Source organism: Suricata suricatta, chromosome 3 (assembly GCF_006229205.1).
Source record: "Suricata suricatta isolate VVHF042 chromosome 3, meerkat_22Aug2017_6uvM2_HiC, whole genome shotgun sequence".
Taxonomy (NCBI): Eukaryota; Metazoa; Chordata; class Mammalia; order Carnivora; family Herpestidae; genus Suricata; species Suricata suricatta.
Window position 1 is genome coordinate 139565961 of NC_043702.1, and position 27050 is coordinate 139593010.

The 27050-nt window shown below is 38.6% G+C and overlaps 1 non-coding gene and 2 pseudogenes across 1 annotated transcript; all 3 read left to right on the plus strand.

Moving 5' to 3' along the window:
* Positions 1 to 4001, plus strand: part of LOC115287114 — a 21897-nt pseudogene extending 17896 nt beyond the window's left edge.
* A 13168-nt stretch (positions 4002 to 17169) lies between these two features.
* Positions 17170 to 17277, plus strand: LOC115288778. The gene has a single exon (XR_003907181.1). It is a non-coding gene; the product is annotated as a U6 spliceosomal RNA (small nuclear RNA).
* A 3827-nt stretch (positions 17278 to 21104) lies between these two features.
* LOC115287115 lies at positions 21105 to 24567 on the plus strand (annotated as a pseudogene).
* Positions 24568 to 27050: the final 2483 nt, after the last annotated feature.

Here is a 27050-nt window from a genome sequence, read left to right on the forward strand (position 1 = left end):
TATGTGAGTCTACATTTGTCCTCTCGCACTGGGCCATTTATATGTTAAGGGAAGTTGCACAAAGTGGTGTATGATGAATACATTTCCGTTTATTGGTTGATATAAGAACTTCATGGGAAATAAACATTTCCTTCATGGTTAGAATTCATTTTAAAAATCAAGGCTTTAATTTATTAAAAATCTTTTTCTAGCAGTTTTTTTAAAGTTTATTTATTTGAGAGAGAGTGTGTGTGAGCCCAGCAGAGAGAGAGGGAAAGAGAGAGAATCCTAAGCAGGTTCTGCACTATCAGCATGGACCCTGGAGCCTGATGCAGGGCTTGAACTCACGAACTGTGAGATCTTGACCTGTGCCAAAATCAAGAGACAGAGGTTTAGCTGACTGAGTCACCCAGGCACCCCTTCTAGCAGTTTTATTTTATTTTATTTATTTTTTAAGAAGTATTTTATTTTATTTTTTTAATTTTATTTTTTTAATAGTATTGTCAAGTTGGTTTCCATATCCTTCTAGCAGTTTTAAATGAAAGTTTCTGGTGATTTCTTTTCCTCCAGAATGATTCCTATGTTTTAAAATAACATTTGTGTATGGAAACCAATTTGACAATAAATTATATTAAAAATAAAATAAAATAGCATTTGATAATGTGTCAATTGGCTTCCTTTCTCCTTTCTTCCTTTCTGAAAAGCTCAGATATTAAGGTCAGACTAAGGTGGGCATCTTGAGGTGGATGGTGTGGTGGGGAAGGCAGAGCCCTCTGAACGAGTTCAGAGCATCTTGCCAGGCTCAGTCTTGTGTGGTTTCAGGGCCCCACTGGGAGGAAGTGGCAGGCTAAGTGGCAGCCAGTGCAAGGTGGGGTGTTAGAGCCAAGCTAGGTGAGGAGACGATTCACATGGTGGGGCACCCAGAGCAGACTGTTGGAGCCCAAGCTGGGTGGAAGTGTGCCTGCATAGATTGCAGCCTGGCCATGAGGTTTCAGAGACTGAGCAGAATAAAGACATCATCTATGTAGGGGACACATGCAGTGATAATGGGAGATGGAGTACAAATGGGGGATTATCCAAAAGATAAAGATACCAAGAAAAATGGAGTCAGGATTTTCACTTTGTAGTGGAAAGGGAGAAAACTGGAATGAACACGGTGGTGTTAGGTTGGAATTGGCTGTATTGGTGTGGACTCATGATTTCAATAAATGTAATACTTTAATAAAATAAATAAAGAGAGGGGTATAGTGTACATGTGTATGTATGAAGGCCTTGCAGTAGCACCCCCTCTCCACCTCAGTAGCAACGAGCTCACTTTTCATCCAGGTTTCTAAATGTCGTGTTCCACTAAAAAGTATCAGGGCTTTCTAGAGATGACTGATTCCAGGGCTCAGTCAAAACTTTTAGGACATCCTATTGGGCCAGAGAGTAAGTGGTTTTCAGAATGAAGGCCCATATCAAAAGGAATCACATAATCACATATCACAGTAAAGGAAATCATCAACAAAATGTAAAGGAAACCTTCTGAGAAGCTAATATCCAAAATAAAGAACGCAGAAAAATCAATAGCAAAAAACAATCTGATTAAAAAAAGATGGGAGAGGAGATCTGAATACACATTTTTCCAAAAAAGACATACAGATGGCCAGTATACAATGTACTCGTACTAGTTGCTCAACATCATTAACCATTAGGGAAGTGCAAATCAAAACCATGATGAGATATCACCTCATAACTGTAGTATGGAGACAGGAAATAATAAGTGTTAGTGAGAATATGGAGAATAGGGAATGCTCGTACACTGTTGGTGGAAATGTAAATTGTTGAAGTCACTATGGAAAACAATATGATGTTTCTTCAGAAAAGTTAAAGATAAAACTACTATATGACCCAGCAATTCCATTTCTGGGTATTTGAAGAAAGTGAGAACACTAAGTTGAAAAGATATATTCACCCCCAAGCTCATGGCAGCATTATTTACAGTAATTAGGTCATGGAAACAACCTAAGTGTCCATCTATGGACGAATGGATAAAGAAAATGTGTTGTAGCCTGGTGTCTTCCTGCTGCTTGCGCTGAGCACTGTGGATGGTCAGGGCTCCACCCACAGTCTGAGCTCTGCTTCAACACCCTGTCAGGTGGTTTGAAGCTTTTGTTAAGAGGAGAAACAGAAATGCTTCTGTATCTTTTCAGCAACTGGAGGATAAGAAAGAGTTATCAGAGGAATCGGGATGAAGAATTGCAGTTAGAAGAGTTTCCCATTTTGAAAACACTTAATCCCAAAGACTGGAAGATAAAGCAATGGTTTTAAAACATCACCCAGACAAATGGAAAGCAGCTGGTGAGCCGATAAAGAAGGAGATAACAACTCCTTCACTTGCATAACTGAGGTTTATGAGATGTTATTTGATCTGGTGGAAAGACAAGCATTCAACAGTGTAGATCCTACTTTTGATAAAAATGATTCCTTCTAAAGGTGAAGCAAAGGACATTTTCTTTGAAGTGTTTTCCCCAGTATTTCAAAGGAAATCCAGATGGTCGAATACAAAGAAAAATGTCCCTGACCTTGGTGTTATGAATTTATCATTTGAAGATATTGATGCATTTTATTCTTTCTGATATACTTTTGATTCTTGGAGAGAATTTTCTTATTTAGATGAAGAAGAAAAAGAAAAAGGGAATGTTGTGGTGAGAGGAGATGGATTGAAAAGCAGGAGAGCAACTGGGCACTAAGGAAAAAAGAAGAAATGAACAGAATGAGAACATTAATTAACAATGCATATAGCTGTGATCCAAGGATTAAGAAATTTAAAGGAGAAGAAAAAGCCATGAAAGAAGCAGAAAAGAGAGCCAAAGCAGAAGCAAAATAGAAGGAGCAAGGAACTAAAGAAAAACAAAGACAAGCTGAACTAGAAGTTTTATGGTTAGTGAAAAAGAAGGAGGAAGAGGAAGTTAGACAATAAGCATTATTGGCTAAGAAAGAAAAACTATTCAGTAAAAAAGCCATTAAAAAGGAAAGGCAAAAACTTCGAAACATGTAAGATCTGGATTCACTTTTTTTTTTTTTTTTGAGAGAGAAAGCAGAAGCAGGGGAGAGAGGGAGAAGAAGAGAGAGAGAATATTAAGTAGGCTCCATGCTCAGTGCAGAGCCAGACTCAGGGCTCAATCCCAGGTCCCTGAGATCACAACCTGAGCCAAAATCAAGAGTCAGACACTCAACTGACTGAACCAGCCAGGTGCCTCCGGAATCACTTTTCTGACAATGAGGCAGAGCAGTTTAAAATGATGGAAAAAATGGAAAAACGTGATTGACTTGAACTAGCCAGCTTAATGTGTTTGAAACACTCACGTCACCTACAAAAGAAGTAGGAAAATGTGCTCTGGAAAAAAGAGAAGAAAAAATGAACACATTGGAAAAGAGAAAGAGGAATCTGAAGCTCTCATGTGATAGCATCTAAGGATGCAGAGAAATCAACTGACAAAGTGGAAATGGCAGTAAAAATTAGGAAGAAGATGATCTGCAATTACTACTTAATTGAACCTCTTTCGTGCTGGAACAAATTGAGGATGGGAAGTTATTGCTAATTACATGAACATACCTTCTTGTTCTGGAGTCAAGAGAATTGCCAAAGATGTTGTTGGTAGAGCAAAGAGCTTTCAAAACTTGATCCTCATAAAAAAGATGATGTAAACAAAAAGGACTTTGATACATTTTATAGAGGATGGGATGGTGCCCCAAGCAACACCTTCAGAACAATTTAAAGGTCCACACACAGATTTCACCCCTTGAACAACAGAACAGAAGCTTTTGGAGCAAGTTTTGAAAACCCGTTAAATACACCTGAGACATGGGAAAAAATAGCAGAAGCAGGGTCTGGCAGGACAAAGAAGGACTGCCTGAGACAATGTAAGGAATTTGTTGAGATGGTAAAAACAGAGAAAGCTGCTCAAATGCAAGTGCTGAATGCCAGGAGAACCAAGAAATGGTTCACAACAATTTTTATTATGTGTGAATTTTTATAATAAAACTGGAAATACCATACAAAAAAAGAAAATGTGGTGTATACACACACACACACACACACACACACACACACAATTTATTGAGCCATAAGAAAGAATGAAGTCTTCCATTTGTGACAACATAACTGGACCTTGAGGACATTATGCTAAGTGAAATAAGTCAGACAGAGAAATACAAATACCATATGATCTCAGCTATATGTGGTATCTAAAAAACTCCAAAACCAAATTAAAAAACCAAGCTCATTGGTACAGAGAAGAGTTTGGTGGTTGCCAGAGGTGAGAGGTGGAGACAGGTGAGGTGGATGGATGAAGAAGGTCAAGAGATACAAAAGGTACCAACTTCCAGTTATAAAATAAATAAGTCACGGGGATACAATGTACAGCTTGGTGACTGTAGTTAATAATACTATGTTTGAAAGTTGCTAAGAGTAGATCTTAAAAGTTCTCATCACACAAACAAATTTTTTTCATAACTATGTAGGGTGTTAGATGTTAACTAGACTTAATGCAGTGATTATTTCACAATGGGTATGAATATCAAATCAGTATGTTGTACACCTGCAATTAACATAACATTAAATATTAATTATACCTGAATAAAAAATAAATAAAAAGCAATGCAACAACAACAAAAGCACACAGAAGCCAGCTTGAAGGAGATCCTACTGATCAATTTGAGACTCAAAGAGATATTATCTAAGAGATGGTAACCCATTGAATATAATCGGAAGTCACAAGTCCATGCTAATATAAATTAATAACTGAGGATTTGATGAAGAATGGGATATTCACATTGTTTTAAAGCGCCTCCACACAAAATATTTATTAATTATAAAGATAAGTTTGCAGTGGAGAATCTTGGCAGACACTATCTAAATCAAATAGTTCAAGCTGACCTTCTCTATAAAGGAACAAATCAAAATCTGCACCACCTAGGAATGCAATGAGAAGATCTCAGCACTGTTTCTGCAATATTCCCACTGAAAATGTATAACCTGAATTTAACCAGGAGAAAACATCAGACAACTCTAAATTGAGAGACATTCTATAAAGTGACTGGCGTGTCGTTTTCAAATGTCTCGGGGCCATAAAAGTCAAAGAAAGACAGAACTGTTCTAGCCTGAAGGAGACTAGAAACAGAACATCTCAATGCAGTGTGTGACTGTGAACTAGACCGATAAAGGACAATAATGGGATGACTGGAGTCTGAGGATTAAACTGTAGTGTAGTGTCAGTGTTAACTTTGTGGTTGTGATGGTTGCATTGCGGACTGTGGGAGGATGTTCTTGTTTGCAGAAAATATACACTAAAGCACTCAGAGGGTGATGGGGCACCAGGTTGGCAACTTATTCTCAAATGCCTCAAGAAGGAAAGGTCTTTGAATCCCACTTACAACTTTTCTGTAAGTTTGACATTGTTCCAAGACAAAAAATTTTATGCTGAATATAAATAATTGAAAATAATTCTTAAAATTATAATTACAATTTACAAATTATACACGAACATGTATAGAAATAGAAAATGACAAATCAGTTTTGGCCAACTGACCTAAAGCCACTTTAAGAGCACAGTTTATGTAAGACACCCCCCAATGTTCTAATGAAATGGCAGATAAAATGCAAGAAATGTTGTGCCTTGTAAGTGATATATAAGCACAAAATGCCATATAGCACGGGGAGAAGCCTACATCCGTATGAATATTGAGTATTCAGTACTGATGTCTGAGTATAGAGTTGATTTCTTAAATCTTTAGAGCAGAAAAAAGCATGTGTTTCTGCCTGCTAAGACAGAACATCACGAGTGGTTGGATTGTTGATTGATTGATTGATTGATTGATTCATCTGGCTCTGCCATTTTCTAGCTGTTAGAGGTGGACAAGTCACTTAATCTCCTTGTGCTTCAATTTCCTCATATATTAAATAAGGATAATTACACTGTCTACTTCATAGGTGCTCACGGGGTGAACCTTAAATGAATTAGTATATGTATAGTGCTTAGAATACTGCCTGGCATGAAATAAATGCTACCTGAAAGTACTACCTGTTGTCGTTATTAACTCATTCATCAGCAGTACAATTTGCATTTTTCACTGTTAATGATGGTAATGTCATGGTGTAATGGTAATGTCATGGTGGTAATGTCAACTCCTACTGGGAGTTGACAGAAACTTTCCCTGCTATGGAAATTTCTTATAGAAGCCCCACCCCTTCCCCTGCATCTCTACCCAGACTGTGTCCCTCTAGACCCTCCTTAATGGCAGAGTGTCAGTAGCCACCATGGCCTGACCTCATCTTGTCATCTTGACCCTAGAACTCCACTGGCTGAGCTGGGAGCCCTTAGCCAGCATATCTACAACATATTTTATGTTTTCTGGCAAATGATTCATTGTTTTCCTTCATGCGACTCTGCCTTTAGGGTGTTTGCCTCTTTACCTCCTTGTAGGGTTAATCAGACTGGAACTACTGACCAAACCCCACACCCTCTGTGTCCCACAGAGCTACTCTGTTCACCTTGTTCCATTTTGAAGTCAACACAGTATCTTTAATACATTTGAAATGGAAAAACTGTTGCATTTTTATTTGAAATTTTATATTTTCAATAACCATTCAGTATTTAGGTCCCAAAAGTTATGATTATGAGCATGTGATTATGAGCCCTGACAGAGGAAGGCTTACATAATTTTTATAAGGACTATGTGCAAAATTTTAAGCTTTCATTATTGTTATCAGTCAATAGTTAGACTTCAGTTCTTATTTATTTGCATCTGTTTGTGGGAGTCATTTAAGCAACTCCCTTATGGTCTGTGAGTCATTTATTTATGCGTTTTATTGCTGTGTCCCTGTGAAAAGCAGATGGCAGTAGATAGATCTTGACTTGATTTAAGGACTTGAATTTCCCTTGCATTTATGGATTGCCACTTTTTAATGCTGTCCTCCCCTTTAAAGTTGCTTGCTGGAGAGCATCTGAGAATGCACAGTAAACACCTGTGTGTGCTTTACCTCATCTAGCACAGATGTCTCAATGTGGACCCAGTGGAAAGAGCAGGAATTTCAGAGTCAGTCACAGCTGCATTTAACGCTTGGCTCTTGAGGAAGTAGTTCATAATAGCTGATGAGTTTGGGCAAATTTCTTCATCAATGAATAGTGAGTGATATTGACTGCTGAATCCCCAAAAGGCCACCAGAAAAACAAAACAAAACCTATTGACCAAACAAATCTATGTATGTTGGATTTACTGTTGCTAGGGGGAGTATCATCTTGACAGAGAGCAATACCTCAGAGAGGAGAAGTCAGGTGAGGATATTTATAGGACTTAGATGGCTGGATAACTTTTAAGGCGGAGCACTAGTTGAGGAGGGGCAGAAACTATGACATATCGTATGACAAGCCACAGGATCTTGGCTCGGTGGGCCTGATGCGACGAGCATGCAGTTAATGTTGGAGTTACCCTATGTTAGTTGTTCCAGTCTTACTTTCTAGGGGCCAGCAGGTCATTTTTGCTTCTTTTCAGTATCATCTGACATGGGGACAGGAAGGTACGTCCAGTTCCATGACTGCTTAACATAGGTTTAGGAAATTTGTTAGTTTTAGTTCTTAGTGATTAAATAATGCCACTGGATTCTTGTATTAAATAGAACGCTGTATATACATAAGACTAGTGCTGAGTAAGTTCTCAGTAGACTGTTTCTTTTCTCTCCTAGTCTAGCTGCTCCCCAACCCTTCCACCTCTGTTTATCAAATGGGGCCTCCTCTTCTTGGTAACATCATCGAGATCAGTGGTGTGCCATAGTAATTAATAGGTCTCAAAAATGTTTGTTGGGGACATCTGCATGGCTCAGTAGGTTAAGCATCTGACTTCAGCTCAAAACAGATCTCACAGTTTGTGACTTTGAGCCCCGTATCCAACTCTGCTAACAACACAGAGGATGCTTAAGATCCTCTGTCCCTGTCTCCCTGCCCTTGTTGCACATATGCTTTCTCTCTCAAAAATAAGTAAACATTAAAAAAGTTTATTGAATGAGTAAATAAAAATCAAAAGACAAAACTTTAAAAATCAAAAAGTATTTGCAGAGGTTTTTTTTCTTTTTTTACATTTATTTATTTTTTTGAGAGATAGAGTGAGACAGAGCATGAGCTGAGAGGGTCAGAGAGAGAAGGAGACACAGAATCTGAAGCAGGCTCCAGACTCCAGGCTCTGAGCAAGCTGTCAGCACAGAGCCTGACGTGGGGCTCGAACCCACGAACTGTGAGATCATGACCTGAGCCGAAGTCGGACGCCCAGTCACCTGAGCCACTCAGGCGCCCATTGCAGAGTTTTAATAGTAGTTTAAACCCATGAAACTGGATTACTTCCAAGCATAATTAATTAATTGCCTTACTAAATGCAAATTTATCATTAACTCCTTAAAGTTCTGGAAACCTGAAAACCTAAGGGAAAGCACTTAGATTTTGATTCCAAATATTTAGTAAATTATTCAACTTTGTTAACTCTCATAGGGAGAAGTTATCCAAATTAGTTAAGAGTCATTATCTAAAGATGTTTCAAAGATGTGACAACATCAGAATAAAGTGAGAGGACTGAAGATTAGGTTCCTTTTACCATCTTTTTCCTTTTTGAACTGGTAGGCTTTGTTTTTGATCACTTTCATTAGGAAACAATTTTGGTTACTTCTGAGTCAGTTTGCATCTACTTTTATTGATAAAGTACAATAGACTGTAGAATTGTAAAGGTCTTATATCCCATAATGCTCCATTTTCCCACAGCCCTTGCCTGCTTTCTGTCTGTTTCTCTGTCTCTTTATCTCTGTCTCTCTGTCTCTGTCTCTCTCTGTCTCTGTGTCTCTGTCTCTGTCTCTGTCTCTCTCTCACACACACATACACACAGGATTCCAAACATCAGATGACAACGACAATATATCAGCAGTTCCCTGATTACTAGAGCCTCTCAGAACTTTTAAAGGCACAGAATCCCTTACTCTCTTCACCAACCCCTAGGAGATTCTGACTCAGTTAAGTCTAAGCTGAGTACTTAGGAATCTATTCTTTTATAAGCATCTTAGGAGATTCTGGTGATCAAACAGGTTTGGGAACCAATCCTGGAGGAATATGGCCTTAAGAGCATTCACAACTTTTGCGTTTTCAGAGGAGCCCTGCATCCTCCGACAGTCATTCCTGCACCTCGGGTGCAGTTGCTTGGATGTCTACTTTTTCTGCCACCATTCTAGTTTCAGTGGAGGCAAGCAGGACACATCTGGTTTCAGGCATGCTTCATTAGCTGCACGGTTAATACAACTGTGACTTTTTCCTTTTTTTTGGAGGACCATCGAAAGGATAAGATGAACAGGAAAAGGAAGTTGAATATAGTAAAATTCTATTCTTTTAAGAAACTGGAGCCCTCTTTATTCCTTCGTGTGCACTAGGTGTAAGGAGTTAAGAGATCAGCTGACAATGGATCATGAAAACCTCACCAAGAACTATCTGAGTTTCTATAGAATTTAAAGCCCCAGACTGATCTATTTTAGTTTCAGGGCAGGTGCTAATTCTTATGGGTAAGGCAGGCCTCTCTCACTCTTTCAAGTGGTGTTGGACTAATAATAGCTACCATTTTTGGCAGCTCCTATGTTCTGAGAACAAGTTCAGCACTTTCCCTACTTTGTTTCATTTAATCCTAACAGCAACACTGTTTTCCTCATATTACCTAAGAAGAAATTGAGGCTCCGAAAGATCAAATAATTTACACAGGGTTAGAAACCATGTAAATTGCACAACCAGCTGCACACCCAAGGATTTTAACTCCAAACCTGTATCTGGAAGGCATTACAGGTTAGTGTTTGCAATGGTGGACCCCTCTGTGCCTCAGTTTCCTCATCAGAAAATGAGGTTCTTAACCCATTAAATGGGCAAAAGATCTGGATAGATGGCAAATAACTTTATAAAAAGATACTCAACATCGTATGTCATTATGGAATTGAAAATGAAAATGACAATGACATAGCATTACATGCGTACTAGAATCTCTGTGATACTTACCTCCCACCTCTCTTTCAGTACACAACTTGGACTAGACTTCAACTAATGTCAGCTGTTTGCTATACCAGTGATTATAGGTTCTTAGCCTGATGGTTGACTTTGAATTTGGAAGGTATTTTTTCTGGTCTATCAAACTTCATTGAGTTTATCTATAACCAAACTTCACAGTCTAATATGAATTCTAGATTTCAAACAACCTTTAATCTCTTAGGGGGAAGAATTATAAATATTCCACCAAAGTTAATTACTTTTTCTAAAATGGCCTACATATGTATGTATGTATGTATGTATGTATATGTGTACCTGTGTGAGTGTGTATGAAAGGTACATATTGTTTTATGTTCCTTATGAATTCTATAGACATTTAATTAAAATATGTAGACACTGAATATCCTCAAAACAGAATCACTTTTTTATGGGTGCTTAAAAGATTGAAGTATTTAGGTATAGATCTTCTGGAGAAAGAGCAAAGACACAATTTTAACAATAGACAAAGAAGCTATTGCTTTGCATTTTTAGATATGATAATTATGATAATATTAATGCCTGAAAATTAATGCATGAAAGCTATTTCAAATGAAAAAACTCTAAGGGAAATGTATATATAAAATATGATATCATCAGTGATTACTCTAATAATAGGCTGTATATATACCTTATACAAGTAAACTCTAAATCATAGTTTTTCACTGGTGCTCTTGATTTATGGATTCTTGGAGTTCTCAACTATGAATCTTAATCTTTCAAGGTGGCCTGGAGGATGCATTTGGCTTATCAATGTTGATGGTGTGGAAAATTCTCAAAGGAGAGAACCCTGTCTCTCCAATACTTTATCAATAGGCCAGTGAATGTTTGACCCTTTTATTAAGTCAATCGATTGTGCTTGTTGATTAATCCAGCTTCACAGCGAACCAAAAGGCTTATGAGACAGTGTTAAAAAAATGCTTTTGTTCTTTAGAAGAGAGGCACTTCACAAAAATGAAGTGGGTACGTCTTAAACAATTTAAATTCTTTCTGGAATACTAGAAGTTTACTTTACCTTGAGTACTTTGCTCATAATAGGGCTTTGTATTACTATGATAAGGGAAGGAAGACTCCCTAGGGCCAGGTATGATGCCATTCTCTAAAGTGAGAAAATTAAGATCCCAGGTAGTCAAGTGACTTCTTGATAGCCAACGTGAAATGTCTTTCCGTCTGATCTACCTGATCTACCTAAAAAGCTATGAATAGCCCCTAACTTCTCTAATTTTTCATAACCGTCACCAACTGGTCTCACTGCCTCCAGGCTTAGGCCATTTAATATATTCTCTTCATTGCATCTGAAATGATCTTTCTAAAATGCACATTAATCCTATCACTCCTGTCTTTAAAATCCTTTATGGCTTTCTGCTGTTTTTTGATGGAGTAAACCTTTAACTGGGCCAACAAGGTCTGACATAATCACCTCATTAACCCATCTCTACCCACATCTCTCACACTTTTGGATTAAGCTGCACCACCTGTTGGCCTTCTATTTCCTCAGGCTGTAATGCTCCCCACACCAACTGATTCTTAGAAGGGCTAATTCCTTCATGTCTCTACTGAGATCTCTTTCCTCTCCCCATACCCTATACTCACTTCTTACTCTCCTTACCCATTCTCTCAATTCTGCTTCAGAAAAGTTCTGGGACTCCTGATGGTAAAGTACATTCACCCCTTGAGCTTTCTGGGGGATGTTGGAAAGCAGACGGGCAGGAAAGCCCTTGGAAGGAATAATCCTGCATTGGTTAGAAAATTAACTTGTGTATAAAGTTAGAGTTGCAAGTTAGGCACTCAAAACATAGCAGGTAAGAAATGTTTTCAAATGTTACAGTGATCTTTTCTCATTGCCAGGTGATTTTTTGTTTCAGGATGTTTTTCCTACAAAAGAAACACATAGCAACTTAATAATTATGGAAGCTCATATCTAATGGTTTACAGTGTTACTCAAATGTTGTCTGTTAACCCATAGCATTATTATCACCTGGCATAGGTTGGAAATGAAGATTGTCAGGTACTACCCAGAACTCTAGAATCACAATCTACATTTTGACAAGATCCCCAGCTGATCTAAATGCACAATAAATTTTGACGCACACTGACAGACTGAGTATAGGCTTGAAGTTAGACAAGTCTGGGCTCTAGAACACTTTGCAACAGAACTTTCTGTGATAATAGAAATGTTCCATATCTGTACTGCTCAAAACATTAGCTGTTAACACATGGGGCTGTTGAGCACAAGAAATGTGGCTAGTGCCTGAGGAAGGTCCCCTTGAGTACTCAGCGAAGTACTGGATTGGCACACATGTATGAGGAAATTATCCAGACTGGGAAAGAACCATCCAAGAGGATTAAACAGAATAGGCAAACAGGAGTGCCTATTCGTACAAACTCAGTGCTTTATACAGTGTGGCAAATATTAGGTGCTTAGCGTGTGTTATCCTTGGTGTTGCTGTTGAATCCTTCTACTCTTAAGAAAGTTACTGTTATTAATCCTCATTTTTAGATGAAAACAGAGGCACAGAGAAGTTAAATAACTTGCCTACAGTCATACAGTGAGTATGAACTATAACTGAGTCTCAAACTGCTTCTATTTGACTTCAAAGCTCATTTTTTCAACCAGAAAGCTGACCAACCTCCAATAGGAGAGATTATATATATTCTTTCTCCTTCGCTCTTCTGTTCTGCACTAGCTCCACATCAACGGAGTCCTAGTGTAAGCAGATCCTCAAAAAGTGTTTGTGATTGATAAGAAAGATGGTCCTTTCATACACCGTTTCTGGAAAATGCTGACATTCCCTAGGAAGCAGCTCACACATCATTTCCGATTTTCCACTGCACTAACGCTAAGATGATTTGTTAAATGCTGACAATATGTGGGAAGGTAATTTGAGAATTTCCCTCTTTGCTAGAAACTAGAAGTATGAAACAATGACTTGGTGATCTGAACAGCTGCCTGGCCTTTCTCTCCATCACTTTGTCAATCACAGTTCTGCTCTCTGCCCTGGGCTTAATGAGTTTATTTTCAATGCCCCTAAGTAAAATAATTTTCCCCATTCACATATGAAAATGCTCTGTAATTTGCAACTCTGATTGCCTTCCCAACCCCAACTGAGCACTTGATTGCGTTTTTCATGTCATTCCCTAACCTCTAGACACAGCTATCTTGCCGTGCCACTCACCTCAGTGACTTTCTGTCATCTCCAAGATCAAGTAAAAACTCTTTCTTTTCAGTTAATGTAACCCATATGTCAGCTGTAAATCTATTACCCACTGAGACCTAAATAAAGTCACCTAAATCCTAGGAAATTCTAGGATTTCTCTCCATGATTTCTGTGTTTCTGCATCTTTTGCATGAATACTACTGTTGAGCTTGGGTTTATGTGATTCTGCTTGTTTTTAAGTTCAATACACATTTAAGGAACTCCTAGAATTTGATCATAAAATTAGCTGACACAAAGCTAATTTTGGAAAGATTTATACTACATCAATGCAAATGACTTCAAGTTGAACATTAGCCATTCCTTTTTTGAAATGCCTTTCGCTACTCCAACATTACTGGCCTTTTGCCCTACATGGTCTCCAACTGCACATCATATCCCTGATTCTCCTCTCACCCTCCCTTTTTAGAAGCTAAAACATATTTTTTCTTTGCTTTAGGAAGATCACTCTAGCCACTTTCTAAAATATTTGCCATGGTGCCTGCTGACATTCACACTCTTCAGTCTGTTGCAAGCCGTAGTCCAAGTATTGGCTTAAAAAATTATAGTAACCTCCCAAAGAGGAATTCTGGCATTAACTGTTAAAATAATACATTTTCCATTTCCACTGACCTAATTTTTGCTCACCTTTCCAGATTCATCTCCCCACTAGGGCAAGTGCTATTTCTGCTATCAACACATTATATTTTCCTCATTTCCTTATTTTAAAAAGATGTCACTACTTCTGCCTGGAACTCCCTTCCATTCTCCCATAAAAGGAAACATGTTTTTTTAAAGGGAAAGTCGTGCCTTTTGTACAATATAAGATTTTAAAAAATTAAAGATTTTATTCAACTTATGAATTAATGTGGGAACTAGTAAGATGCTACAACAGGTTCAAAGGAGAGTCCAGAGAGCAGAAACTTAAATGGGCCTTAGAGGCCGTTAGGAATACTGAGATGAATTTGCTTCATAAATACAAAACAGGTTTATTCACATTGGTGGGGGGAAATCAACTGAGGCTCCATCAGAAAAAAATTCATGTATTCATCTCTGGACAAAATGAATCGGCACTTCTGTAAGCTGTCTACAACTTACAGAGTTGTAAGTAGCTCAAAGATCATGAAAGGCACGAAGACCCCCAGACAACTGGATATCTTTGGAGGATATGCTAAACACGACTTGGTTTTCATTCAAGACATCTTGTAATCCTTTTGGTCCATTTCCAAGGCATTCACGATTTTTCTTTTACTTTCTTCTTCTCCCTCTACTATCTTCTGCTTTTCTCTTTCCCCATTTGGTTTACCAGTCTCTTTCCCTGTGGTTAACTCATTCCTTTCTAGATACTCTCAACCCACATATTTAATAACTTATCTACAATTTGCTCAGAATCTGCAGCATTAGCTTGCTAGACAGTGGTTTTTAAAATAATTTCTTTCTTTCTCCTTATGAACAGAATCAGGAAACCGTTATTTGTGTGCTTGTGCCTCTGGTTACTCTAATTTTCATTCAGCTGAGCTTGGAAGCTTAACTAACTTAAACTAGCTGTAGAGTTTTGTAATATTTTTTTCCACATCTTAGACTTCAATTTCTTCTTTATGATGTTGGAAGGTTGAGTGCAGTTCAAATATTATTGTCCTTAACAAAGAAGGTAAGAGCAAAAAGGACCTTGAGGAATTCCATATTTTCTGCCACTTGTTACATTTTTATGCATATGTATTCTACACCTGGTAGTCCTCTGCTTTGTATATTCTTTCACTTGCTCTAAGAGTAAGGCTTGGCTGCCTGCAGCATTGTTCACAATTCTCAGAAAATTAAGGGAATTAGTTTCTGGCATTTGGTTCACAGAGTTGGTTGATAACAACTCTTTGTCATTCATCTTTTGTCATTTCTGCATTTATGTCCTGAATGTGGGCTATGTGGAGAGCTGTAGTGCTCTGCTTTCTTTATGTTCTTCTTCACTTTCTTCCTTCTTGGGACGATACATAATAGTACTCTTAGAACTGTACTGTAAAAGTCAATACTTTATAGAGGCAAATTGTATTAAGGCTTCTGATAATTCATTCTATATATTTGTTACCAAAAGATATTTACCAAGTAACTTATTAGGTGGCCACAAAAGGGGCCTGTTGATGCCATGATGGTATTTTTCAGAAAAGAATGGCCAATGAGTAAACAAAGTGGCATTTAAAGAGTGGAGGTAAGTAGATCCCATGCTGGTGAAGAGAGAAATCTTGTGATTACAAGATCATGTATTATGTAAACAAACCAAAGCTATCCGAACAGTGTAATGGTGATTCCCCAGTGACTTACAAGCACAATTAGGAGTTACCCTTCTGCTGGATTTTCACATTTGAATCTTGCCCAAATGTTAATTTAAGCACAGAGAGGAAAGTCTTACCCTGTTCTCCTGGATGCTCTGGGTGCAGTTGGACAATCATTTGTGTGGTTGAGGCTATAAAAACTGCTGCTCACAAAGCTGTGGGGATTGAGGCTCTCTGGCATGGGTTGGGGAGGAAGGGTCTGCCTGGGGCAGGCACTGTGGTGGGTGGAAAGGCAGGCTGTGGTAGGTAGATCCAGCCGTAAGCATGTTGTCAGGCACTGAGCACCCTCATGACCTCTGCCCACTGCTTCTCTTAAGGAACCTCTGTTATAGCTTCCTAGAAAGATTACTGAGGAGGGGAGACTTTAGCTTCAAAGATAAACCACTGAAGTTCATGGCTTTTCTTCTTTCTCTTCTTGTGCAGCATCTCTCCCGTCACAAGCCCCTGAACTGCAGGCAATTCAGTTGCATCAGCCATTTATAAATAGTAAAAGGAATGGCAGGGCATGAAGTGAATAATTGAAAACAAACAAACCAACAACAATGGTGTGCCAGACATTATTCACTTTGCTTTATGTTACTAATTTGTTTACTCCTTATCACACCGTAGTGAAGCAGATAATGTGTTATATGTTACAGACATATAGATTATATAAAATTATACACATATTGTTCTATATTACTCAGTTAATTTGCCTTGCAAAGCAATAATTCATAAAAATTAAGCTCTTCTTGCCAATTTACAGTTACAGCTTGGGGGGAGGGGTTGGGGGACATGAGGAAGGGGAGTCCTTGTCTCTATTTAGTTGAATTAATTTCTGCCCTCTAGTCCAAAGTCTCTTCCCCCAACCCTACTCCTTCCTCTTTTAATTTCTGAGGGAAAAAATTCTATGTGTGAAGTTCAGCCATACCTGGAAATATTGATTCAGCATTTGATACCATGATTGAATCACACTGAATCTTCCAACTTTCTGTGATTCACGCTAAACATCTTGGTCTGCTTCTCTATTTGTTGATCTTGCCATGATCTTCAGCAGCAATATAGCCACAGTAGCAGGTCCTCAGATGGTTTTGTGTGCCTTATATTTGATGAAAATCTTTGGCTGATAGATGGTGATAATAGGACTCTTTTAGAATAGTTTTTGGGTTATTTGAGCTACCACTGTTCCTTTCAGAATAATAATAGCTAACACTTACATAGTGTTTGCACTGTGCCAGGCCCTAGTCTAATTGCTCTATAGATATATCCAAATTTTAATCCTCACAATTACCTATGCAAGCCAAATTAGTTTGACTTGTTTCCTTCTTCTAGCATTTTCTTCTAATTCCAAGTCTCATGTGGATGCAATAAGTAGTGGGACTTAATGTCACATGCTTATACTTGATTGCAAGGGAGGCTGGCAAGGCAGGCCACCTGGTCTTTGCCTTGGGAGTTGGGACTCATCATGAAGAAAGTGAAATACAATGTGGAAATGTATTTAGAAGACTCCTGGACACCATAAATATAAATAATGCCACTACTGAGACAGAGGAGGAAAATTAGGAATGTGGCATCACAGAAGCCAATGGAAAAGTGTGTTTCAAATGCCACAAAGAGCGCTCACTTAGGCACACAAATATTAAAATTTGAATGGCACAGAGATGATTAGCATGGCTTCTATGCAAGGATGACATGCAAATTCGTGAAGCATTCTGTATTTTTAAACAAACAAACAAATAAAAAAACACCAATGCCACAAAGAAATATAGTACTATGAAGAGTGAAAAATCTTCATTGGCTCTAGTGACATGGAGGTCACTGGTGACCTTAGTGAGAACTGTTTCAGCAATGTCAGGAAGGGAAAGAAATGGATTGGATTGAGGAAAGAATAGGATTGAAGGAAATGGAAGAAGTGAATTTAGGCAATTCTTTAAAAATCAGCAGTGAAGAAGGAGAGAAATCTAGGATAGCAGTTGATAGAGTTGGAAGTGGGATCAGGGATTTAAAACAAATTCTTATGTGCAGGATTCAGTAGAGAGAAGATGATGATGATATAGGATAGAAAAGATATACTCAATAATGGTGAGCTTCTGGGAAGGTGGCCAGGGATGGGATTCAGCGTTATTTCAAAAGGTGGAATAGATAAGAGAGTGGCAGCAATTGTAAACAGATCTTTGTGCAGAAATTCAAAGGAACTCCTATAGTTGACTTTGTCTTTTGAGAAGTGGGGATATTTAACATTGAAATTGGGGAGAATGAGGGTGTGTTTGTTGAAGGAAGAAGGTTGTAAATGGTGAAGAGTAGCAAGCAAGCTGACTCAAGCCGCATGACTGCCAGGTAGCGCTGAGGGCATTGGTAGGGCAGGAAATCATTAAGGTATAGATAGAAATGCGAATCTCGCCTTTTTCACAATTTCCTCCAGCATGATTTAGCTGGCAAGATGCAGGCACATAGGGAACAAATGACATATTCATCCAGGGTTGAGTTTATGAAAAGACAGGAGAGGCAAGAGAGTTTAAGATGCTGGTGAGAGAGTTACTAAACTGACAGACCACATCACCTCCCATCCAAGTACTAACCAGGCCCAACCCCGCTTAGCTTCCGAGATCAGACGAGATCGGGTGCCTGCAGGGTGGTATGGTCATAGACCAGTCCACATAATTTAAGCTAATAACATGGGAAATAAACAGGATGGTGGTGGTGGTGGTGGTATTGTTAACTAATAGAGAGTTCAGTGGCCTGAATGTCCTAAAGATACAGAAGAATGTTTGTGGTGGACAATGGTTGAATAATCAAATGGGAAAGATAGAAGTTTAGGGTCAAAAGTAGATGTGGTAAGCAGCCTCTAAGAAAGTTCACAATGATGCCTGCCTCCTGGTATTCATACTCTTGTGCAATTCCCTCCCCTTGACTGTGGGCTTAAGTTTTAATAAACAGAATATGGTACAAGTGATAGGATGGGATGCAACTTCTGAGATTAGGTCACAAAAAGACTGTGGTTTCCATCTTGGGCATCTACTCTTGTGCTCTCTCACTTCCTCACTCTGAGGGTCTGCCGTGTTGTGAGCTTCCCTAGAGAGGGTCCCACATGGCAAGGACTAAAGGATGCTTCTGGCCCATAGCCTGTGAGGAATTGAACCTTGCCCAAATCCATGTGAGGGGAATTAGAGGCAAATCCTCTGCCACTTGAACCTTCCGATGAAACTGCAGTCCCCAACCCATAGCTTGATTGGTCTTATGAGAAGCCTTACACCAAAGGCACCTAGCTAAGATCTGTGGATTCTTGACCCAAGATGTGAGATAATAAATATTGGTTGTTTGAAGCCACTAAATGGTGAGGTAATTTGTTATGCAGCAGTAAGTAAGCAGAGTTATCACAGTGCTAATTAGATGCTATAGTCTTTTGTTTAAAAGACAAATAAGATCCTTTTCATAAAAGTCATGTTAGAATTGGATTAGAGTAACATTTTATAGGTTCCAATACCAATGATAAACGGAAGAACTCAAGTGGAAAATAGAATGTTAAAGGGTCATCTGAGAAGGCTGAAAACAATTGAAATATCCCCTTACCTCAATTTAATAGCATTCATCTCCAAGGTCCCATGCTGGAAAGTAATCCTGACAGTTCATATATTTCCTATAATGATTACATCTGTCCTGCATCATTCTCCTTTTGCTCCAAAGTGAGATAAAGGTGAGTTTTTTAAAAAAATCTATGTTTTAACATACAAAATAAAGTATGTATTATTTTTGCCAATTTTACCTAACCAGAATTTAGCTCCTCAGGGAATATTTATTGTTTTCCTCACTGCTGTATTCCCAGAACCTAGAGTAATTCATGCACCTGTTTAAACTTTTACTCCCTCAGACTGCTCACAGAACTCCTCAGCATGACAACACAAGTTCTACTGACCTGGCCTTGATTTGGATTTCTACCCTCCCACCCCCACTTCACCTGGGTGGTCACAGTGGAAAATCATTGTGCTCATTTCTTGGTTTTCAGTTCTGTCTTTACTTTTAGACCTTGAGCATTTATTTACATTTTACTTGTCAGCTACTCATTTAAAAGGATATATATAAAATCATTTATTTGTTTTATCCTGTGTTTTTTGATATATATAGTAGGAGGGTTTTTAAATTTCTAATTTGGTATTTATTCATTTTTTAAAATGTTAATTTATTTTTGAGAGAGAGAGAGAGAGCGAGCGCACACATGAGTGAGGGAGGGGCAAGGAGAGAGGGAGAGAGAGAATTCCAAGCAGCATGGAGCCTGATGTGGGACTTGATTCCATAACCATCATATCATGACCAGAGCCAAAATCAAGCGTTGGACTCTTAACCAACTGAGCCATCCTGGTGCCCCTTTCTTTTTTTAAAAAATTAGTAGTTCAGATGGATATGAAAAGAATTCAAGTATATATCGAAAGGCCGGAAGACTTGTACAGACAGTGAACACTATACACCAACCACTTAGATTCTTTATTTGTTAACATTGTACTATATTTTTTAAATATTATAGTTTATTGTCAAATTGGTTTCCATACAGCTCATCCCAACAAATGTCCTCCTCAATGCCCATCACCCACATTCCCCTCTCCCCCACCCTGTACTGTATTTGTTTTATCTGACACCTATTTATCTATCTGTCCATCATATTTAAAAATTTTTTTAAACATTTATTTTCTAGAGACAGAGAGAGAGCAAGCAGGGGAGGGGCAGAGAGAGGGAGACACAGAATTTGAAGCAGGCCCCAAACTCTGAGCTGTCAGCACAGAGCCCGATGCGGGGCTTGAACCCATCAACTGTGAGATTATGAGCTAAGCTGAAGTTGGATATTCAGCTGACTGAGCCACTCAGGTGCTCCAGTGTCCATCTTATTTTCTGATGCACTTCAAAATAAGTTGTTCATCCCTAAATACTTAGACTGAATATGATTAGCTAGGGTTCAATATGCATTTAGAGTTCCTTTTTTTGAAATAAAATATACACCATGCATGAAACTCAAATATATCATTTTAGGAGTTGTGACAAATACATGTACTTGTATAACTTATCTCTTCAATATATAAAATAGTGTCATCACTCCAGAAAATTCCATCCTGCCCCTTCCCGGGCAATCCTCAATATCTGCCTTGAGAGACAAACACTGTTCTGTTTCTTTTTCACCATTATTTCATCTGCTTGTTCTAGAATTTTGTATGAATGAAATCATATACCCTGTTCTCTAATTTTCACTTAGCATAATATTCTTGAGATTCATATTTATTTGTGGTTTCATTTTATTACTGAATATTATTCTATTGCATGAGTATGCCACAGTATGTATTCTGGTGGTGATGATATATACTGTTTTTAGGTTTTAGCTATTATGAATGAAGCTGATATGAATAAATCTTTGTTGACACTTGTGGAATTTCTGGGTTGAATGGTAGGTGAATGTTTAGTTTGATAAGAAATTCACAGGCTTGGTGTTCTCTTTTCATTCCTAGAGCTTCCATGGCTCATGGTTCCAAGAAGCATCTGAAGTAGGTAGTAGATCCAAAGCATGGATGCTGGGTAAACTGACCTGTGTGTTTGCCCTTTATCCCCATAAGCTGAGAGAATGTCTTCCTTTCATCATTTTCCTAGGAAATGAAGTACAGACCTGTATGCAGCATTTTATTAACATCAATGGCAAGGTCCAAACTGATATAACCTACCCTAATGGTTTTATGGGTGTCATCAGCATTGACAAGATTATGGAGAATTTCTTTTCTTACTTTTTCTTATGATTTAAAACAATGTTTCAATTTACATCCAAGTTAGTTAGCACATAGTGCAATAATGATTTCAGGAGTAGATGTTAGTGATCTATCCTCTATATATAATACCCAGTGCTCAGACCAACAAGGGTCTTCCTTAATGGCCTTTACCCATTTAGCCCATCCACCCCCACACCCCTCCAGCAACCCTCTGTTTGTTCTCTGTATTTAAGAGTCTCTTATGTTTTGTCCCCATACTTGTTTTTATATTATTTTTCCTTCCCTTCCCTAATGGTCATCTGTTTTGTATCTTAAAGTTCTCATATGAGTGAAGTCATATGATATTTGTCTCTCTCTGACTGACTAATTTTGCTTAGCATAGTACACTCTAATTCCATCCACATAGTTGCAAATGGCAAGATTTCATTCTTTTTGACTGCCAAATAATACTCCACTGTGTGTGTGTGTGTGTGTGTGTGTGTGTGTGTGTGTGTGTGTGTCTCTCAGGGCGGGTGGAGCCTGGAAGGGAAGGGTCCCAGGCCTGGGCTGCTGTGGGCGGGGCGTGTGTGTGTGTGTGTGTGTGGTGTGTATATATATATATATACACACACACACATATACCACATATACACACCATATCTTCTTTCTCTTTTTCTGTGAAAATCCAGTTGAATTTATTAATCAGTTCACAAATTGGGCAGCTTCCCCTCTAGCAGGTAGAGTGGAACGCTGAGGAGTTGTACAAAATGGAATGTTTATATATAATAGGGCAGGGTGGGACAAGGAAGTTATTAACGAAAGGGAAGAAAAGATTGTTTTAGCAAAGTTACCTTCCCTTAGTGAGAAGGGCATGGATTTTACCATGCAGATTACTTCATATTTTTGAGGAGGGTAGTGGGGGATGAAGAGGACTCATCTTCTTTATCCATTCATCTGTCAATGGACATTTGGGCTGTTTCCATACTTTGGCTGCTGTCAATAATGCTGCTATAAGCATTGGGATGCATGTGCTCCTTCAAAACACCACACCTGTATCCCTTGGATAAATACCTAGTAGTGCAATTGCTGGGTCATAGGGTAGTTCTATTTTTAATGTTTTGAGGAACCTCCATACTGTTGTCCAGAGTGGCTGCACCAGTTTGCATTCGTACCAGCAGTGCAAAAGAGAACCTCTTTCTACACATCCTCACCAATATCCCTTCTTGCCTGAGTTGCTAATTTTAGCCATTCTGACTGGTGTGAGGTGGTATTTCATTGTGGTTTTAATTTGTATTTTCCTGATGATGAGTAATGTTGAGCATTTTTTCATGTGTTTGTTAGCCATCTGGATGTCTTCTTTGGAGAAGTGCCTATTCATATCTTTTGCCCATTTCTTCACTGGATTATTTGTTGTATGGGTATTGATTTTGATAAATTTTTTTTACAGATTTTGGGTACTAACCCTTAATCTGATATGTCGTTTGCAAATATCTTCTCTTATTCCGTCAGTTGTCTTTTAGTTTTGCTGATTGTTTCCTTTGTTGTGCGAAAGTTTTTTTATTTTGATGAGGTCCCAATAGTTCATTTTGCTTTTGTTTCCCTTACCTCCACAGTCGTGTTGAGTAAGAAGTTGCTGTGGCTGAGGTCAAAGAGGTTTTTGCCTGCTTTCTCTTCTAGGATTTTTATGGCTTCCTGTCTTATGTTTAGGTCTTTCATCCATTTTGAGTTTTTGGGTATGGTGTAAGAAAGTGGTCCAGGTTCATTTCTCTGCATGTCGATGTCCAATTTTCCCAGCACCATTTGCTGAATAGACTGTCTTTATTCCATTGGATATTCTTTCCTGCTTTGTCAAAGATTAGTTGGCCATACATTTGTGGGTCCATTTCTGGGTTTTCTATTCTCTTCCATTGATCTGCGTGTCTGTTTTGTGCCAGTAGCATACTGTCTTGATGATTACAACTTTGTAATAGAGCTTGAAGTCTGGGATTGTGATGCCTCCTGCTTTGGTTTTCTTTTTCAGGATTGCTCTGGCTCTTCAGGCTCTTTTCTGGTTCCATACAAATTTTAGGATTGTTTGTTCTAGATCTGTGAAGAATGCTGGTGTTATTTTAATAGGGATTGCAGAGTGGGAAGAATTTCTATCTGATCTATGACTCCAAGGGTCGCTTTGCTTTCATCAGAATACACCTGAGAAGGCCAAGTAGAAGTTGTACAAGGTGAGAAAGATCTTTGTGGGGACAAAAGGAATCCTTCATCTGGTGACCAATGATGCTCATACCATCCACTATCCTGATCCTCTCATCAATGAATGGCGAATGACACCATTCAGATTGATTTAGAAACTGGAAAGGTTACTGATTTCATCAAGTTTGACATTGGTAATCTGTGTATGGTGACTGGAGGTGCTAACCTAGGAAGAATTGGTATGATCACAAACAGAGATACCCTGTTTTTTTTTTGTTTTTTTTTGTTGTTTTTTTTTTTTTGACATAGTTCACATGAAAGACAACAATGACAGCAGCTTTGCCACCTGGCTATTCAACATTTTTGTTATTGGCAAAAGCATGAAGCCATGAATTTCTTTTCTCTGTGGAAAGGGTATCTGCCTTACCATTGCAGAAGAGAGACAAAAGACTGGCCACCAAACAGGGCAGTGAGTAAAATGGCTTCTAGGAGGTGTGATTGGAAGTCTTTATGGTTAAATAAAGATAATACAGTATGATTAAAAAAGAAAAGAAACTGTTGGACTATTTTCCAAAGTGGTTTTTATTATTTTACATTCCCACAACAATGTAGGAGAGTTCTGATAGCTCCACATTCTTGTCAACATATTGTGTTGTCAGTCTTTTTAATTTTAGCCATTTTGTTAGGTGGATTTGGGAATTCATCATGTAGTCCACTGTTTCTGACCTTGTTTATGTCGAGATCTCTGATGGTAGTATAATTTTCATTTCTTTGTAGCTAATCTATTTTTTCCTATGATAGTTTTTAAGATGTTACTTTTCCTTTTGTATTCTTAAGTTTTACTGCAATATGTCTAGGTCTGGATTTGTTCCTGGAAAATTAAGTTTGGTGTAATTTGTAACTCTGTCTGTATGCTCACTGTTGGGGGGAATTTTTATTAGTTGGACCTTAATGTGTACAGCTTGGTATAGGTTTTTCCTATGGGGGCAGTTTTTCTGTTGGTTCCTGACAGGGCTCTGTGAGATTTCTATATAAATATCTTGGCATAGAGTTGCTGTGAAGGCACTTGGGAGAATTCCATCTCATATATGTGGAATGCTTTGTCTAGGGGTTCTGATTTCTGAAGGTCAGCTGTTTTCACCTATGTTCTGGGTAAGCTGAGAACTAGGGCTGGTAGGTCCTAATTTTCCAAGTCCAGGTCCCATAAAAAAATCCAGTTCCTGTTTTCCCCACTGTGCACAGAGCCTGTATCCTCAGCTTAAATCTTCACACAGATACTAAAGCTGCAGCCTCTAAGGTGCAAATATTTCTTTTTGGGTTACAACCCTCCCTCCCCCATTAGATTCCTACTAACTGCTATGGATTCCTTCCTAGTTTTGACATCTGAAATTTCCCCCTTTTCACTTGTGAGATTGAAAATGTATTAAAGATTTGTTTAAAAACATTTTTTCCTGGAATTTCTATCTTTTGTGTAGAAAGGCTGCATTCACTACCTCCTTAGCTCAATCTACTGTCTTGACTGTAAATTTCTAATGATTCTTTAAACCCATGTAATTTGGCTTCTTCCCCAATATTCCATTGAGAATGTATCTACCACGGTCTCAAATGACTAATCATTAGATCCAATGGACATTTTCCTGTGTTTACAGCATATAGCATATGATGGTGTTCTTCACTTCTTCCACTTAAAGACTTTCTCCCTCTGGGCTTCTATAAAGCTGCTTCTCACAATTGTCCCTTTTTCCAAATTGCTCCTTCTCAGCCTCCTCTGAAGGCTATAAATTGTTGATTTTCAGTCTCTGGCTCAACCCAGATGTGTTTGTTGGGCTCTTCACCTGTGTGTATTCACCTGCCTACTCAATGATTTTTGTTTGTTTGTTTGTTTGTTTGTTTTGCATTGTCCCACAAACACCTCGATGTTTTCAAGACTAATTAAAAATTCCCCTAAATCTATTTTAAGAAATAAAGAAGAGTAGAATGTTACTTCTATTGATCACAGCCTTCAAAGGAGAAAGTTTACATGAGTGTGGAAGAGTAGTGGTTTGGATCTGATAGTAAGAAACTGGACAGATTCTCACCACAGCTTCTGGTTTCTAGGTACAGAGGCCATGGCAGAGGAATATTCTCCAAAGAAGTGGGATCTGTGGGATTTCAAGACATTAGAGGAAAGCCAAGTCTCAGTTAAGAGGGGATGGGAAAGTCTTCAGTGATGAGATCAAGCTGAACTATAATTCAAGGACAAAGAAAGCAAGATTCAGGGTGTACCACAGGGAGGAAAGTAGCTGAAAGGAGAGAAATTATAAAGAAGCAAAGCACTTACAAAGCATTTCCTGAGCTTCTTGAAGCCAGGTGCCAGTCACAACCATCTTTACATCTTTAGAATCTGTCCCAGTGTCTGGTATATGCTAATCTCTGAGCAAATGTTTGTTATAATAAAATGAGATTGTTGTAAATGGCTTTTAATTATTTTCCATGAGGGGGAGTGCAGTAAAAGATCCTGCTTTCTGATGGGAAGAGGAAATGAGAAAGAAGGATATTAGCTTTGGGCATTTAGAAGGACATAACCCAATTCTACAGACATTTATAAATGCCTATTGAGTTAGCCACAGCTGAGTGTAACACCTACATCTGTGTATCCTTCCCCCCCCCGCCCCGCCCCCCAGCCACATAGATTAATGGGCTATGATTCTCATTGCAGCAGATTATCTCTTCTCCCAGCACTAGGGGGAGATATCTATAATACAGAACAGGTCCTACTAGCGGATATGGCCTGCCCACTTCTCTTCCTATACGTTTATCAGAAAATAATTTTTAAACAGAAATTAAATATAATGAATAATACACCAGTCATTGTGTGATAGGAGCTGAAATGTTTCTTGCTGCTAATTCCCCCTCTCTTAGATGTTTCACTCATGGTGGCAGAGCAGGAGAGTTACCTCTTTGTACAATTTCTCTTAAGATGCTAATTGTTTGGTAATGATGCAGTGTCTCTGCTTGGCCATTCTGGCACCCAGGCCTTCCAAGACTCATAGGTGACTCTCCTTTGCTTGAGGGGTTCTTGGCTTTCTGAAATCTATCACCTATACTTGACGGCATTAATAAAAGGAAAAAATGTAATTTCTGTCTTTGCATAATGCCATTTCCCCCCCCTGGCGTGTGGCATTGTCTTCCTCTGCATTTGACAGATTTTTTTGCTGTTGGGTGTAGAGATTTTTCTGTCATCTCCTGGACTCTTCCCAGCCAGTCTACAGACCTCCATGCTCTCTCTGTAGCAGTATACTTCCGTCACTATCAATCCCTTGTGGACTCACTAATTACATCATGGCTCAACTGCCATGAACAGTTTGTCAGAACAAAGATGGGCAAAGTTCATCTTTGGTTCAGGGAGCTCTCCATCTGTTGTGTGATACAGCTACAAACCCACGTTGTGACTGAGGGGTAGACCAAAACACTCAGGAGTGCAGGAAGAGAACCACTGAGAAAGGTAGGCGAGAGACCTTGGAGTAAAAGTTGACAAGTTTTCATTTCAGATTCTGTATTCTTCTTGGTAGAAGTTCTAGACAGCAGTAGTCCACTTTCTGGAGGGAGAGA